This window comes from Plutella xylostella, chromosome 29 (assembly GCF_932276165.1).
Source record: "Plutella xylostella chromosome 29, ilPluXylo3.1, whole genome shotgun sequence".
NCBI classification, from domain to species: domain Eukaryota; kingdom Metazoa; phylum Arthropoda; class Insecta; order Lepidoptera; family Plutellidae; genus Plutella; species Plutella xylostella.
This window is the reverse complement of record NC_064009.1, coordinates 2,220,222-2,237,500: the sequence shown is the minus strand read 5'-3', so window position 1 is coordinate 2,237,500 and position 17,279 is coordinate 2,220,222. Positions and strand designations below refer to the sequence as shown.

Genomic DNA, 17,279 nt, shown 5'->3' with positions numbered 1-17,279 from the left:
CTTCATCACGACCCATCACGTCCCCACTGCTGGGGCACGGGTCTCCTTCCAATGAAGGAAGGGTCTTAAATTATATAAATAAATAAAAATAAATAAGATGTCTTAAATTATATAAATAACTGCTCCGGCCGGGTATCGAACCTTGGACCATGGCGTAGTAGGTGCAGCAGTCAGGGTCACTACACTACACTACACCATTCGGTCGTCGACTAATGTGTGTTCATCCCGAAAGGCTGGTGTACTTACAAAATAAAATGCCGTGGGGGTATGATAAAAACATTGGCAATGACTTGGCAAGTTACCTACCAAATTTTCTCACAAGCGCCATCTTCAAGTTACCTATTATTATTTAATTACTTTGTCTGACGCCCACTAGATGTAGCTGTTTTGATGGATTATCAGTCTTGGGTACTAGTTATTATTCTGAGATATATATTTAACCCGCCAGTGGTGACGTATATGTCTGTGAGACCGGGTGGTTTGAAAAAGTCGAATAACTTTCTCACTAGCCATCGATTTTTGTTGAGATTTCGGGTAGCTGCCTCATTTCCCATCCCCCACCGTCAGTCCACCCCGCGACGATGACTGGTGCGCAGGTTTCGGAGTTTTGGCGCCAACCCGGTGCGTGAGACCGGGGTCACCGACTATGTAAGTCAAATTTAAAGATGTTTTTTAAATTTTTCATACATTTTTTTTATTTTTCTTGACTGTATTTTTGTTTTGTGATTGTAAATTTCATGATTGAACAATTTTTAATAGATAGTTGTAGGTATTTATACAAATATAAGTACTTAATAGATTTCAATAAGTTTTTACAGTAATATCAGCTAGTTTCAGCATGTCCTTGAAAATGACGACGGAGATAGCTGGACCTTGAAAAATTGACAATGTTATGAATGTGGATAGCGAAAATAACAGAAAAAAATTGTATATTTGTCACAAAATGTAAGAAATATATGTGTTACGACCATGTAAGTGCCGTCTTGCAGAGACTGTTTGGCTGTGGAGAAACAATGACTTTTAGTGTATTATTATTATTATTTTTTTGGTAGAAGTATATAAATTTTTGTTTTTTCTTATGAAGTTCGTAGTGTTATAAAACTATAAAAGGTGGACTTAGTCATAAAAAATTACATAATTGTTGTATTTTTTTAATTTTTAAGATGATAGGTGAAAAATTATGTAAATATTAAGTGTTCTAAGTACCATAGTAAAAAGACTAATAAACGAGCCGTGATTTATGATAATGCTTTGTTTTATTGTCAAACAAATACTTATCTTTAAAATTAAACTAATTTTAAGTAGCATGTGTAGTTAATTAAGTAAAAAAAATAAGTTTGAAAATCCCGGTGCGTGAGACCGGGGTCACCAACGATGTAAGTCAAATTCACGTCACCACTGGCGGGTTAAGGAAGGAATAAAGCGGTTCACACAGCTCACCGCGCTCATTGCGGATTTCTCATAGTAATTTTCCGCGCGGTGAGGCGGCGGCAGTATGTAAGCTGTTTTTCTATATATATATAACTGTCATTTTTGCATACAATGATAATCCGCCAACCACGGCGGTGCGCGGACAAGTGCAAGTGTGTGATCCGCCTAACTAAATTTACTTACAAGAACCCAGAATAAGGAGGTATGAATGAATAAAAATGTATGTTCATTTTATTCTGTGAATTTTTATTCAACTTGCAACACTTATTTATCCGTCATAAAATTTACAAATTGTCAGTGTCAGCTGTCAATGTCAATAAAAAAACAGTTTTTGGCGAGTCGTCGTGCTGTGTGGTTCATCCCATCGCGTTTTTTAGAACAAATTAATTCAAAATTGCGTTGCAATCCCGAATACCCGTAGTTTACATTGCTGCTAATAACCGTGACTACGTTTGTGATTGTATTTCCGATCGGGAAAAGTGTTACATTCCAGATAAAGTCGTAAATCGACGTAGGTTTGACATCGTTTCGCAAGTATTGTTTCCACAGAGGTGTTTTATTTGTGTACTTGTGTGAAAAACAGCCGTGCCTTATTTAATTGTTGATCAAAATCGTGATGGTGTTTGCGTTCTCGCGGGGTGTTTAGTTTGTCTTTATTAGTGGGTTCTCGGCGAAGTGTTATTGTGTGTTCAGGTGGAGAGGCCTGGGCTGAGTCGTGTTGCGTGTGATCTAGCTACTCCTCAAGCCATGCTGGCTGTTCACCGTTGTCGCCGTGCCCCGATACCGGTTAGATTATATTTTCAACTATTTTTACAACAGCCATCCAAACCGACTTGATTATCATAATGCTGCGTATCTCGTTTCTAGAACTGGTTATGTTTATCTTAGCCTGACTTTGCCTAGCTTGAATATTTTTAGACGATTCTGGTGCTATGTTAATCTGTGTTTGCCTACAGTATATGGTAATGGAATGTTTAATGATGCCAATGTTTGTTGAGTTCATTTTGTTCTTTTGTATGTTTGTTGAGTTGATTGGGTTATTTTCTCACTGAAATTGGTTTGTGCCAAAAGAGTGTTTTATCTATACATACAGATATACATAGATCGAGCTATTACTAATAATATACATGCCGTTTATCAATAAATGACATCTCAAAATGTTCACACAGTGGGAATGGATCTTCAGTAAGGCCTTGCTAATGAAACCCACTGCGTCTGCGGTAATCTAGGCAAATTTCGGTGGACTGCAGTTTCTAAATCAACAACGTCATTGACTAGGGTTAGGTAGTCAGTGACTGAGGCTAAACTGACTGGCTAATCCTTTAATCACGGTGAAAAACCAGTGCAGCTCTCACAGACATGCTAAGACTATGAGGCAGAGAGGGAAGAGGTTTATTATTCACAATGAATTACATTATGTTGTATTTTACTCTAACTTGCTCTTAGTGATAAAGCAGGTTATCGTGCATTGTTATAGTCTACATCTTTTTACTGCTACTTCTAAATTGGTATTTAACCCTTTGAGCTCCAATGGTACCTCACATCACTGGTAATAATTCTGGAAATAATTTTCTAGTAAAATTTATTGCCCGGGACAATAAGAACAAGATAAATGGAAGATGTATTGTTCTAGCACCCCATTGATAAATAGATTATTATTTTTATTTTTATTTACTATTAAAATAGAACTTGCTAACAGTATTATTAAAGATATATATTTATGTATAGATAGTTACTGTGTTGGACACAACTGTAAAAATTGGTCAAGGCTAAGATAGCATCACAACTACTGAATACAAAAGAATTACAACACAAGTAAAATTACAGCCTCATAATAATTTCATGAGAAGTATGGTGTGGGTGACTCATTCCAGAATGCAGAAAATGATTAAATAATTACCCTATAGCAAAGCCATTTACTATAAGAAGAAGTTTCTGTTGGCATATATATATAAAAATTTTGTTTTTGGGTTTATCATTTATTGGCAAGTTCTTTAATGCAATTTTGACTTAGTCCTATTCTATGTCAAAATATAAGTAGTTTTAAATTCTTTTTTTTGCCATAAGGGTACTTTTCCTCTAGGCATACCACTATCACTAATATAATATATATAATAAATCTCAAACTGTAAATGTAAGTACTGGACCAACAAAAAGGGGGTGCCTTAGGGCGTCAATCAGAAGGGCTAATACGGGGGCGTATTTAAGACGTGACATGAGTTTTGCATCGCACTCACTCACATCACGCAGCCTCAAGAGCGAGCACGACGGAGGACTTTTGTCACGTCTTAATAGCGCCCCGTGCTACAGAGCCAGAACTACAACTTTAGGTCTATGCCTTTTTAAAATTTCTAAAAAATATTTTTGCTTCCCCATATTTTTGTATGGTCATGACTTTGTACTATGGAGAAGCTATGATAGGTAACTGTGTGAGTCCGGGGTGCGTATGATAGAAATGTACACTAGCTCTTTACGCCTAAAATATTCCTACAAAAAACTTTACAGCAAACTTTGTGGTATTCTCCGAACTTTAAATTACTTGAAGCCAAGTTAATTGAAGAGCTCAGAGGCTCAATTAAAAGCCGAACAGGATCCGGCGCCGGGGGTTGGATCAAGAAAGCAGTCTTCCGCCAAACTACTTTCGTCATGGACTTTCACTTGCCATGCAACTCGCGCGGCCGAGGTAAAGTGGACCTTACCGCGTGGTGCTAAGGCGTGGCGGTGTGCTGCGTTCGATCGCAACCGACTTTCCCCTCGACTGGATCGGGCGAGAAGTCGGCTGTTTGATTGTTATTCGATTATGTTGACGGCGCTGAGATGCGGTCGTTCACTACCGTAAGGGCTTCACGGCTTTTATGCTGCCCTAGGAAGATGATTAAGGGCCTGTTTCACTGGGTACCTGCCTACACTACATGGACTTATCGGTGACAGGCGATAGCGGTGAACTAGAGCGTTGAAGTACCACGCAATGACAGTTCATCCTACTTCATCCTTATAAATGCGAAAGTTTGTGAGAATGTGTGTTTGTTTGGTACTTCTTCACGTCGAAACGGCTGAACTAATTTTGACATGGGCTACTTTTTATTATTATTATTATTTATTATTTATTTATTATCAGACAAGAAGTCCATAGTAGTTAGTAATACAATGTTCTTACATCTAGTGTTAGTAGGCATATATATACAACAAGAATATATTAATTGGTGTGTAACCGCATCCATCTCTGAGTCAATAGAGAGTCCCATCGATCAGCAAAGACACTGAGGATGCTGTTGGTACTGCAGCGGATGCGAGCCATCAGAGATGCACATCTGTTCCTAATGATGGCGGCAAAACAATTTATACTTGCTTCCATAAACATCCCCGAAGCACTACATCGCCACGGCAGCCCCAACAGAACCCTCAGTTCATTATTATACTGGACACGCAGGTCGCTGTATGTCCGCTGGGTAAAGTCCACCCATAGGCTGCAGGTGTAGAATGATTGACAGTAAGCTTTAAACAGCGTTACTTTAACTGGCTTCGTACACCGTGCAAACCTACGGGCTAACATGTTGCAGCGGACAGCCAGCGACCTACGCTCCCGTTCAATGTCACAGTTATCTTTGAGGTCATCCGTCACCCAGTGGCCCAAATATTTAAACTGGCTAACTCTGCGCAAGGATGATCCGCAGAGCGAGACACACGGAATACTGTCATATTCCATGCCTCCCGCCCTGAAGACCATGAACTCGCTCTTTGTAACGTTATATTTGAGCCCCTGAGCCGCCGCATATGACTCGCAGATACTGATCAGTCTATTCAGAGCTTCAATCGATGGGCTCAGCAGCACCATATCATCAGCATAACTGATGTTATTGATGCAGACTCCGTCAACATGACATCCGATATTGGTGCTGCTGAGCTCAACGATTAGCTTATTTATATAAAAGTTGAAGAGGCGGGGCGAGCTCAGCCCCCCCTGTCTCACCCCGCACTCCAGCCGGTACACATCGGATTGCGAGCTAACCCATTTCACAGTATCTATCCCGATATTCGCACGGGAAAACTTTTTAAGGTGAAGCGAAGCTCGCGAACAGCTAGTTCCCGTATATTCTGCGATAGATAGAAGCCTCCTTTATCGCCATGCGTGAACTCGTGAAGCCCCCGCTGTGGGATAAAAGACATGCTGTCACTGTCTAAACATAATTACAGAGAATGACAGCATGTCTTTTATCCCACAGGTAGCCATTATCCAGACATTGTGAAACAGGCCCTTAGTGTAATAAAGTGCCGACGGCTTTTATAAATAAATAAATACTATTAGTGCTCCAATATTGTAATGTAAGCAATTTGTCATACGTAATATAACATAACTCATAACCTTGATAGTAGCTTGAAAAAATATGATCCGGTAAAGTCGTATAGCAACGTATTAATAATCATTCTCCAAGGAATCTTAGGACCCTTCTTATACTCTCTAATAAATATCCTGTAAAGCCTAATCAGCTCATGTAACACCCTCTTGATGTGACTGAAAGTTGGTCCGCATTGAGATTTTGCGCAATGCAGAGAAGAATTACATACTGCGATTAGGAGATCGGGTGCAAAGCCTAACCTAAGTTAGACACCCACCCGGATAATAATGTATTTAAAGATACAAGCCGTTTCTCATTATTATCTGGGTAACTTAGGTTAGGAAAAAATATCTAATTCTACCTCAAAATTTCCACCAAAACGGATAAATCATCACCAAATCATGTTCCCTATAATATTTTGAAATTAAGCAAATTATTTTTCTCCTGCATACCGTAAATCTATATTAACACTATTAATTTATTATTTTTGTCGTAAGACAAAAACGAATACGATGACTAGGAAAATATGGCTGTTAAGGACAGTCTTGATCTCGATCTAATAGTCAAATCAACCGGTTAACTCCATGATCAGTATCCACAACAATATTATTTAACAGTAAGCAATAACATTTTTTTCCATCGGGTTCTAGAAATTATTTAGAATATTTGCGTACAGTAAAATTCAGTAAATATGCATGTATCTAGATTGTAGATATTCAGATATCGGTATGACCAGTGGGATCACTCTACATGACGAAAAGCCAAGTGTCAGAGCGCTGCTGTGCGAGCCACGACTCTATCTCGTTGTATCAATACAAGCCGATTGCATGACGGTTCCCGCTCGTTCGTTTTTCTTCAGAATAGAGTAACCCCCGGTACAGTCGCTCTCTAGTCGTCACGGTAGAAAGCATGCGACATTGAAAGTGCTTCTGCTTCGGCAACGCACGCTACTGTTGCTGTAGGTAAAATTATGTTAAAAAACACCCAAGACTCAAGTACAAATTATCTGATTTGATTGATTTGAAACATCACCGACCATATCAATTGGTCGTCATATTTAATGGTTCCTCGTTCTTGGTCAGCGCGGTGGACCAGGCCTAAAACCCTTCCTTCATTGGAAGGTGGCCCGTCCCCCAGCAGTGGGATGATAAGTCGTTCTAGTCTAAAACCACCGTCAAGCCAAAAGCCTGCTACGTTTTCATAAGTTTTATTATGGTGATGGCTCGTGTTCTGTAGTCGACTATTTACAGTCTGTTCGTGTGCCTGTCATAGGGTAGGCAAAGGTACCGTTGAACCACACACACAAACTTCAATGAAGGCCGACTGGCGTAGTGGTTAGTGATCCTGACTGCTAAGCCGAAGGTCTGCCCCAGCCAGGAATCGAACCCGGGGGGGGTTAACAACATCCATCCATCTTCTAGATTCTAGGACATTATAATATATGGTATAATATGTGGGGACATCTCACACACGGCCACCCAAGCTAGGCAGAGCCTATGTGTTATGGATATCGGACAGCTCAATGTCCTAGAATCTAGAAGATGGATGGATGTTGTTAAGTGTAAACAGTACATATTGCAGCTAGTTTTATTTTTACCCCATCAAGTACCCTCTTGATTATCGGAATTCATTGAACTCAATATACTATGTAGGTTAATGCATATACCAGTTATTTTTGTTACGTTTAAATTTAAATTTAGAACGATCGAAGACCGGCCAGCGCTAGCAGTTAATCTCGATAGGAAACTATTCTGTTGGGTGAAAAGAAGTTTGCAGTTTTCCAACGAATTAAAAGTATTCGGAGATGAAAATTTACTTATTAAATATGTTCTCTGCCTCAACACTATAAGCGTAACGTCCCGGGATTTGCACAATAACTATAATTAATGTCTATAAATAATAATTTAAATTAAATTGAACAAAATCAATATCGGGAAGCTTCTTATTTTTAACGGACTTCAGAATAGGACTGAGGTTCTCAAGTCGTATCGTATGTAATAAAATTTTATTTTTTAAATTATAAAGTATAAGTTGTACTGTACTATAATATAAAATTTGTGATCGAGATACTAAGATTTTTTAACCTTCTCTCCAATCATGGTAAAGCTCCCTCATTTGTACATAATATACACGTGTACATATATATAACAGATTAGCATTTTTATTAGTATTTTCAATATAGCTACCAAAGGTGCTAAGTAAGTAAGTTCCATGCTAATGCGAAAGCAAAGATCGTGTATGGAATTGATCTGATGTATGAATGCAAAATTCCTTGCGCAAATATTACTTTATTGATTTACTTACCTGTACATACTTATAGGGTTGTCAAGAAGCATTTTATTGTATGCAATGTATGCATGTAGTTACCCTGTATGCTAACATCAGCTAACTAGTATCGCTTTGTCACATCCTTATGGTTTGGGTGGTTAGTGGTTATACCATAACCATATGGTTTATTTATATACATTTATAACCTTTGATTAATCCATTAATTAGCCAGGAAGCAAACACACCTATTACATAAAATAATAATTATGCTGAACACAACATTTGACCTCCATAGATAACATGGCAGTGATAATTCTGTGTCGTTGGTGGGTACTGTAATTAACTCTGGTTGATATGTGCATGCTAAGTAGCACTAAGTTAGGGTTTTAGGCGCTAAGTGAGCAAACAAACGAATATAGGTACATTAAACACTAACCGGATTTTTCCGTTCCTGAAATTGAAAAGTCGGTGACTGGTAACGATGGAGTAGGCACTGAAAAACTATAAATAAATAGGTATATAGGAATTAGTTTATTCAGAAATTATCCTAACTATAATATTATAAATGCGAAAGTAACTGTGTCTGTCTGTCTGTTACTCTTTCACGCCAAAACTACTGAACGGATTTGAATGAAATTTGGTATACATACGGTCTAGACAGACCCTGGGAAAGAACATAGGCTACTTTTTATCCCGGAATTCCCACGGGAAAACTTTTTAAGGCGAAGCGAAGCGCGCGGGAACAGCTAGTACTTAATATAAATAGGAAATAATTAAGTATTATGTAGTTTAATCATCATTAAATAGGCTACTCTCTAAAGGACGCCTCATATCTCAACTTCATGAATAAAGTACTTCTACTTACTATAATAATAATATTTAAAGTAATTTTTATCCATCTTCTCATAATTAACAAGCTTTGCAATAACACTGTATTCAAATATTAGTTTGGAAGCTCAGCAGGTACGTATACTACCAATTTGAATTGCAGATCTTACCATTTACATTTGCTTCAACACATTATGTACTGTTATGTTGTCGTGTTTATATGTTGGAATGTGATTGTGAGCACATAATAATAAAGTATGTGTTGTAATTATATTTGTGTACACCTAGCGACGTGTTATAGCAATAACAGTGAGTGTGATATGTGTCGAAAAGAATTTAAGACTTCAGATTCTATCTCAACTTATGGGTCCGCGAGACCATCAAGTCGGCTTGACAAGTCCACGTGCTTGACGGGAGACTTGACGCGACTTGACGGTGCCGTCAAGTGAAACCGTCAAGCATGTAGACTTGTCAAGTCGACTTGATCGTCTCGGGGACCCATAACGTGCTTGAAGTGAATATTGATCGTTTACAGCGTTGACTTGACCAGTCCCGTCAATATCTACGGGCTTGACCATACTTGACAAAAAAATTGATTGACGGCACTTGCGCTTGATGCGACTTGACAAGTTTTATACATGCTTTAATTTTTGGGTCCGCGAGACGATCAAGTCGACTTGACAAGTCTACATGCTTGACGGTTTCACTTGACAGCACCGTCAAGTCGCGTCAAGTCTCCCGTCAAGTGAAACCGTCATGCACGTAGACTTGTCAAGCCGACTTGATCGTCTCGCGGACCCATTACAGATGTCTTGCACAGTTTTAGATCAGATCGATAAAGTGAGTTGTTACAAAATAAGTTTGAAGCGTGGAAACTTTCTGTCTGTGTCACTATACCTATCTTCGTTACGATACGCCATAGATGAGACACATACAATACATATCAGAAATCTGGGGGCCCTATCGCGATTTCAAAACGAAATAACATTTACGAAGAATTTGTTGTCAAATTCATTCATTTTGAATCCGAAAATCGTTGTCAAAACAAGTTCGCGATAGGCGGAGTTTTTAAAATAGCGATCTCAAGCTCACATGCTGCTCAAGCACATCCACATAAACACCACTGCTACACACATCACACACAATACGTCCCCGGATTTATAACAGATGTAGCTGGTCCCTTCATCATCAGGGATCGCTATTTTAAAAACTCCGCCTGTATACTTTTAGGCGCAGGCCACCGTACACAGGTTTAGATTGTTACTTATAAATGAAAGTAAGCCATATCTAGCATAAACTATCATAAAACTTGTGACAGGAAATGTATGAAGATAACAGAGCTAAAACTTCTTCGTTTGCATAGAGGGCAAATCCAACCCTACCTACTTTTATTCTGAGGGTATTTTTCATGCAATGAAGACAATAATAACTAACTTATTTTATGTTCTTTTGTTTCAGGAACTAGAAGGCGAAAGCTTACAAAGGATTTACTTGTCATAATGGTAAGGAAACGCATATTATATGCCTGTTTACGGGTCTCGAAATAGGAGGGCTTATCCTTAGGCTTATAAATTTTTTGAACCTTTCATCCGGCATTATTACTGTTACCAAAAATACTGAAATTAAGAACTTTATCTGTAATTTTTCCACCCAGAAATATCTGTACGAATACAATAAGATATTTGCAAATTCGGTGATCACTTTTTAGGTAAGTATATTAGGGATTCATTTCTTGTTGCATGAAACACTAGTGTGTTTTTATTTATGTAAAACTAACTGCGATGTGTACTTATAGCTATCGGGGAAATCCATATTGGACCGATTCTAATCCCGTGCTGCATAGCACGACTCTGATGGGGCACCCAGGCCGTTGTTTCAGCAAGCTGGGGGTCGTCCCACGCTACGTTTGCCTACGTTTCGTGGCCTCAAGAGCTCTTCTACCCAGACGGGTATCGAAACATGTGCGATTCTTCAAAAGACATCGGCTTCATCTAAGCTCTCGGTTTACTGATAGTTCAAATGCTATTCCTATTTTGAATTTAAATTGATCTTAGTATTGAGTATTTGTCGCATATTATTACGTGATAGGAACAGACACACAACACATTGAACAAACACATGGGAAAAAAAGTGTAATACAATTTTACGACAGCTTACATAACTACCGCGTTGGTGAAAAGTTGCGATAAACAACTATAAATAGTGAAGGAAAGTGAATGGTTGGCGCAAAAACAGATAACATAATTCATAAATAAGTACGTACTATATCGAGTTACTGTATTAAATGACAAAAGAAAATCGAAAAAAAATATGAAAACACAGAAAGCTATTCCAAAACAAGGGGGTTTTCTTTTAGGGTAAATCAGACTTCTGGGTTATTATATTACTCTCAAAACGAATTCAGTTCCGAATAAACAAGCTACTAAAATAACCCAGCGATCGATTGTGATCATTATCATGCAAAAACACAGGAATTCCCCAACGTTCAGTGCCCGCTTCGTTTAGAAACGGAAAGTGCTTTTTTATAACTGTGACCAATGAGGCAATACCTATTACAACTATACTATTGTACTATGCACGTCTAGACTAGCAGTATGCTTCGACTTACCTGAAAATATGTTCAGGTATAGTCAACCAAATAACGGGAAACGCTATCAACTTTTTCGTATGTGACTTATCATTATCATTTATCATTGTCAACAAACGTGCTTTTCCTTATCTTTGTTTTTCGACGCTCTTTATTTGAATATCGTTCACTTCCTACTCTGAAATCTAATTTCTTGTCTTGACAATTCGCGAAGGTATGCTACGGGGCTACGGGACATCGTAAACAGAATTATCGGCTAGAATGTTATGTTTTCTGTTCTCCTCCAGAGGTCGTAACTCAAATGGCCGCCGACGTGAAGCCACAATTCAACCTTATTCGTTGTTTTGACAGCTGAATCGGCTTGCGTAATGCGTTGGCTCAACAACCTTTGATGGTCTCACCGACTGTAGCCAGCGCCGTATGGTCGCTGGGCTGGCGTTGTTTGTGGAATGTTTTGGCAAACTATTGGGGAGGTAGTGTAAATTGGAGATTTCTTTCACAACATCGCAGCGTAGCTGTACATAGCACCCTAAGGGTGCTTTTCCACCAGAGATGTGCTATGCTACGATGCTATGGATGCGTTTGATATCCACCAATCATATTATTGGTGCACATAGCTTAGCACTGGTGGAAACGGATTCAACTAAGATATGTTTTTTGTATGGAATGATGCGTGCTATGGATGTGTGCTATGGATGCGTGCTATGGATATGTGCTATGGACCATCGCGAGTGGTGTAGCTATGTATGTGCAGAGCAGACCTACAGTATGCCCGCGTTTTTCACTGAAAGCCGCCACCCCCGTCGTTTCCCTACTATCGATACATAGCATAGCTCGAGATGCGCACCTTTCTCGCACAGCTACTTTGCGGCGGCGCATCTTCCTCGCACAGCTACCTAGCGTAGTATTGGTGGAAACGGTCACATATTTTCGTAGCGTAGATATCACATCTTCGCAGCATAGCTGCATAGCACATCTCTGGTGGAAAAGCACCCTAATAGTGTCCCTTGGAAGACAAATTAATCGACATGGCCTTACTACATTGCTATGATTTAAATACATTCTGATTCTGATCAACATTATTTTGTAGCGATTTTTTCATATTTACACCACTCTTATATACTCTTGCTAACAGTAATCGGCTCAAATCGCGAGACACTGCTCCGACGCCTCTATAAATAGAGCCCTAATAAAACTATGACGTTGTCGTGCCCTTGACTTATGCGGTTTCCTCCGTGTGAGCTGCTGTAGGAAAACTGTCGGGTTATCCGCTTACACCATTATGTAACATCGGCCGCCGGTCAGCGGGCACACGGCGCGTTCGGCCGATGATACAAGCGCAGTGTGAGTATGTCAAAGGTAAGCGTCCAATCTTTCGGCAATCGTACACAACGGACGCATCGCATTCTTTGTATAGAAATTCACACAAATACGTCCACGTCATCGGCATTGTGTAGCATGCGAATGGACATAGGGTCAATTTGCGATTCGTAGGTACTTCTGACACCATGTTAAAGATACGCTATTGTACCTCAAAGCCCGACACTTGGCTCACAGGGTCTTTGTTTATGTAACAGAGATCCAGCGAACCCACAGTTGGGCTTCTGGTAAGGAGGCAATTTGTATGTAGGTCTAGAACTATCAGATTGACTGTACCTAAATATGGATAAGTCGAAGACGCATTTACGGATGTCTGATCTGAATATAAAGTCGTTTATTGTAAGACTATGGTTTGTTTTTAGGTTACGCATTTGCGTGTATGTTATAAGATATTTATAAGTAAGTAAGTATGTATATTGAACATAATTATGTTCATCTCGTCTAGCAGGCCACGTTCGTTTGCTGATGATGATGTTGATCTGATGGCTCGTGCAGTAACGCTCCTTCGTTTTTCGTCATATAAGAGTGAACTCCCAGGCATCACTACAGCGACAATAAATAATCGTAATAAATACCTTCTCGCTCGCCCTGCCCCATAATCATAATCAAATTATTAATAAAAAAAACTACGTATAATTTTTAATGGATGCCTTTGTCATGCACCGTAACAAGGTGCAGGTAATAATGAATAATGAAGTATCAATCAATGGTTGCGAATAATGTCGTGTATCATAGGTCAGTTTACATTGCAATCCGAGCTGATATATTTCTGATAAGCAGTCTTAGATTAAATATACGAACAAGATGGTATGGCACCTACAAAAACAAAGCAAAAACTTGCCCGAATTTTGTTTACTGTAAAACCGTTTATGTTCAACCTAATGACAACCATTGTACCAATGAGTAAGGTCACAAATCTTCTTACCGTTCTTATTCTAAATAAGACCACAGTGCTAGAAGTCGGGTGCTGTTATTTGTCGAGAATTTCCTTTTTACTGATACTCAATCTAGTTCGTATTCAAATATTGTTGTTGCAATCCGGCCCGATGTATTTCTGATTAGCGCAGCTGTGATGTTTGTTGTGGACGCACCGTCGGGGAAATGTATGTTGTGAGAACTGTGGTAGTGTAGCGGGCAAGATCTCGTCCTCTCATTAGAGAAACCGTGGGATCTAATCCTAGCATGTATCAATTAATATAGAAAAACCTTAGAAAAAAATATTTCAGTGTCATGTGTGTAAACTTGTACTTGTACCTCCTGTAGGTTGGCTGGTAGAAAATGCTTTTAGCATTAAGTCCACCTTTTGTACACTTATATCTTATATTTGTGCAATAAAGTGTTAAATAAATAAACCTGCCGACCCGTAGTGGACCAGCGAAATGATCCAACCATAAAAACGCAGTTTAAACTTTTGAAACATGTATCAAAGTTCCATTCGAGTGAGTCAAGTGCAGGTACTTACACCCCCACAGATAATGGAATAACAGGTCTGTTAACATGCAATCCGATATCTGATAAGCAGTGATGTTTGTGAACGGTGATATTTTAAACCTTTAAAATATCACCCTTGTGTATTGTTACATTGCACAATGTCTGACTTTGAAGCCGGATCTTTATTCATAATATTATACAAGTCTGCCAATGTTTAATAAATATTGAAAGAGTGGGGTTTAAAATAGCATCGATCCTGTAACGAAATTCAGTCCCATTGAAAAGAGATACTCATTGCAATATTGCTAGCTATTAAGTTCGTCAGCCTGAACAACATTTTGTAAAAAAAAAAAAAAAAACGAGATTTATAAAATCAGCAATTTTTTAAATGTTTATTTTAGTTCGCTGTTCTTGTATGACCAATGACCACCTTCATCACTCCCTTTCAGCTTACTAAACTGTATACTACTTTTGCAAGACACCATAAAAGTAAATATATAAATCCCGTCACACTATACTTTAGGTGAGTGGAGTTACATATTCGCCACTTATAGGTACTTCTCTTTTAGCATCATGAAGGGTCAACAATAACAAACAGTGGTGACAGTCGTGATTCACAAATACCTCTCAACATTAGCGAGTTGGCTCTAACCGAAGTACAAGGGCAGGCATTGTTGACTCTTGGCAACTGTTGACACTTCAGGACGTACCTGAAACGACTGAAACGCAAGTTTGTCGTACATCGCTGCGCGTGAACCGGCATGCAACTACGAACAGCTTGATTCGCGTCGTTGTATATTGAAGCTTGCGTTTTTTCCTTTCGCTTGCTTGCACTGAATTTTGTTTGTATGTGCACCGATGTAGGGTTGCCGAGTGGTAAATGGTGATAAAATATACATATCTTTTTATGGTTACTTTTGCGGTTCGCGATTTGTTAAAGCAATTGTGTACGGTGTAATAAACAAGATTAAGACAAAGGAGAAATACACAAGTCATGTAGGTATTGTTATTCAGATTGTAGGATGCAGGTTCGCCGACTGAGTTAGCGGCGTATTGGTTTAGTATGCCGAGTGTTCACAGTCACAGTTTGCGAGTATAGCGCACACTCTCGCATTTTGCAGTGTTACCAAATGGACGAGTTTAATATACTTATGAATTTAAAATAATACGGTGTTATATATTAAAATTGTATTTTTACATGTCCAGGTTTATTTTATTTTATTTTATTTAGTGAAGAATATTCTAGAGTAGCACTCCAGGTAATTCCTATTGGACCTAACCTAACCTTTCCAACTTGGAGCTATAAAATGCAAAACAACCGCGACTCTGACATTTCTAGTGCTCAAAATGCATGAAAATTTTCCATCAGTACAAATTTATGCCTCGGGAAATGTCAACGGGTCCAACCGACCGAGCTGCCTACATTTATAATGGTTAGATAAATTATACATAGGTATTGATATATTATGTATAGTTTCTTTACGACAACTCCAAAGTGAAACCCCTTTTAAAAGAATTGTCCCTTAAATTAATGTCCATAGGTGTACCGTCTATAGGTAGATCATAGAACATAAGAAGATACATACATTTTTCGACAAGATGTTAAGAAGAACTCCAGACCAAAAAAGAAGTATTGTTACATTATAATATCTGATCTGAGTCCGACACCATACCTCCGAATCGAAAATGCCTATAGAATGCGGTTCTTTGAGTGACGAATGTCCAGTATCGGACAATTGTTGGCTGATATAATGATAGTTATGCTTCCACCCACGCCAACACTGGCGTTCTAGTGTGAAATGGATAACTCGTACATAATTTATACCAAGGTACATAATTATTTACCAATAAAACTTGCACGTGTTTACATTTTACGGCTGTGAGATGTCAATTGCCCAGGAAACTAGTGTTTAACATAGAGCATGAACAGTGACGCCTTGTAGGTACTGTTGTACGTAGTTGCTGGGTAGGCAGAGGTACATTGGTGTATATGAATGCAATATAATTTAAAAGAATTTAATATAAGAATTGAACACTTTTCGCAAGTACCTATTCTGTTCATATATTATGTATTTGTAGCTTTTCCCGCGAAGCAAGGTAGCAATACATTTAATTCCAAAATTAGCATAAAGCTTCTTTTGTGCAACTCAGCGTCTATGTAATTTAAAAAAAGCACCCAAATCAATTGTTAAGTTTAAAGAGATATATATACAGACATATAGTAAATACAGTCATACATAGATACACACAGACGCCATCTTTATACTATACTATGTAGTAAAAGTGAAGACTCGGTACGGTAGCAATTTTTTCAGCTCATCCAAGAACCGAGAATAAATAGTCAATTCAAACGGTTCAAACGATTGCATCGTTTATACTGAGCACTTATTACGGGCACGAGTGTTTGTCATAAACTCTACAGTTGTGTAAACACAAGATATCAGTACACCTGTCCTACTACTCTGCTTTCATTTAATTAAATTAGTTTACGGCTATTATATTTTGCTACCAATTAAGGTATGAATTAGAGACCAATCTTAAAGAGGTTTTCTGTGGAAATTCATTTTATACACTTCAGCCTCCCAAATATTTCCAAACCAAAAACACATAAATATGGAAGCTATATAGTACTTAAATTATAACCTGAACTTACCTACTTCATAGGCAGGGCAGGAATATAAGAAACAAAATAATTTATCTCCCAACAGGATGCTAAGAATACTCCATCTTCCTTTTAAATTAACTGTCACGCATGTGACGTCATAATCTATCGTGAAAAGCCATGGGCCTTCAAACGTCCTCCTCCTAAGGCCATTTCGTTTCAGAGAGAATAATAACCCTGACAATGGTGACAAAAGGCCGAATAATGTAACTGTAAAGCTGAAGAACATTTATTATTAACTAGCTGTTCCCGCGCGCTACGCTTCGCCTTAAAAAGTTTTCCCATGGGAATTCCGGGATAAAAAGTTGCCTATGTTCTTTCCCAGGGTCTAGACCATATGTATACCAAATTTCAT

The 17,279-nt window shown here is 38.6% G+C and overlaps 1 protein-coding gene across 1 annotated transcript in view; it reads left to right on the top strand.

The window, feature by feature from the left end:
• Window positions 1-1,743: 1,743 nt before the first annotated feature.
• Window positions 1,744-17,279, top strand: part of LOC105383741 — a 92,827-nt gene continuing 77,291 nt past the window's right edge. The window contains exons 1-2 of the mRNA XM_048631489.1: window positions 1,744-2,217; window positions 10,323-10,366. The gene's annotated coding sequence lies outside the window, so the exon portion shown is untranslated. The remainder of the gene's footprint in view (window positions 2,218-10,322; window positions 10,367-17,279) is intronic.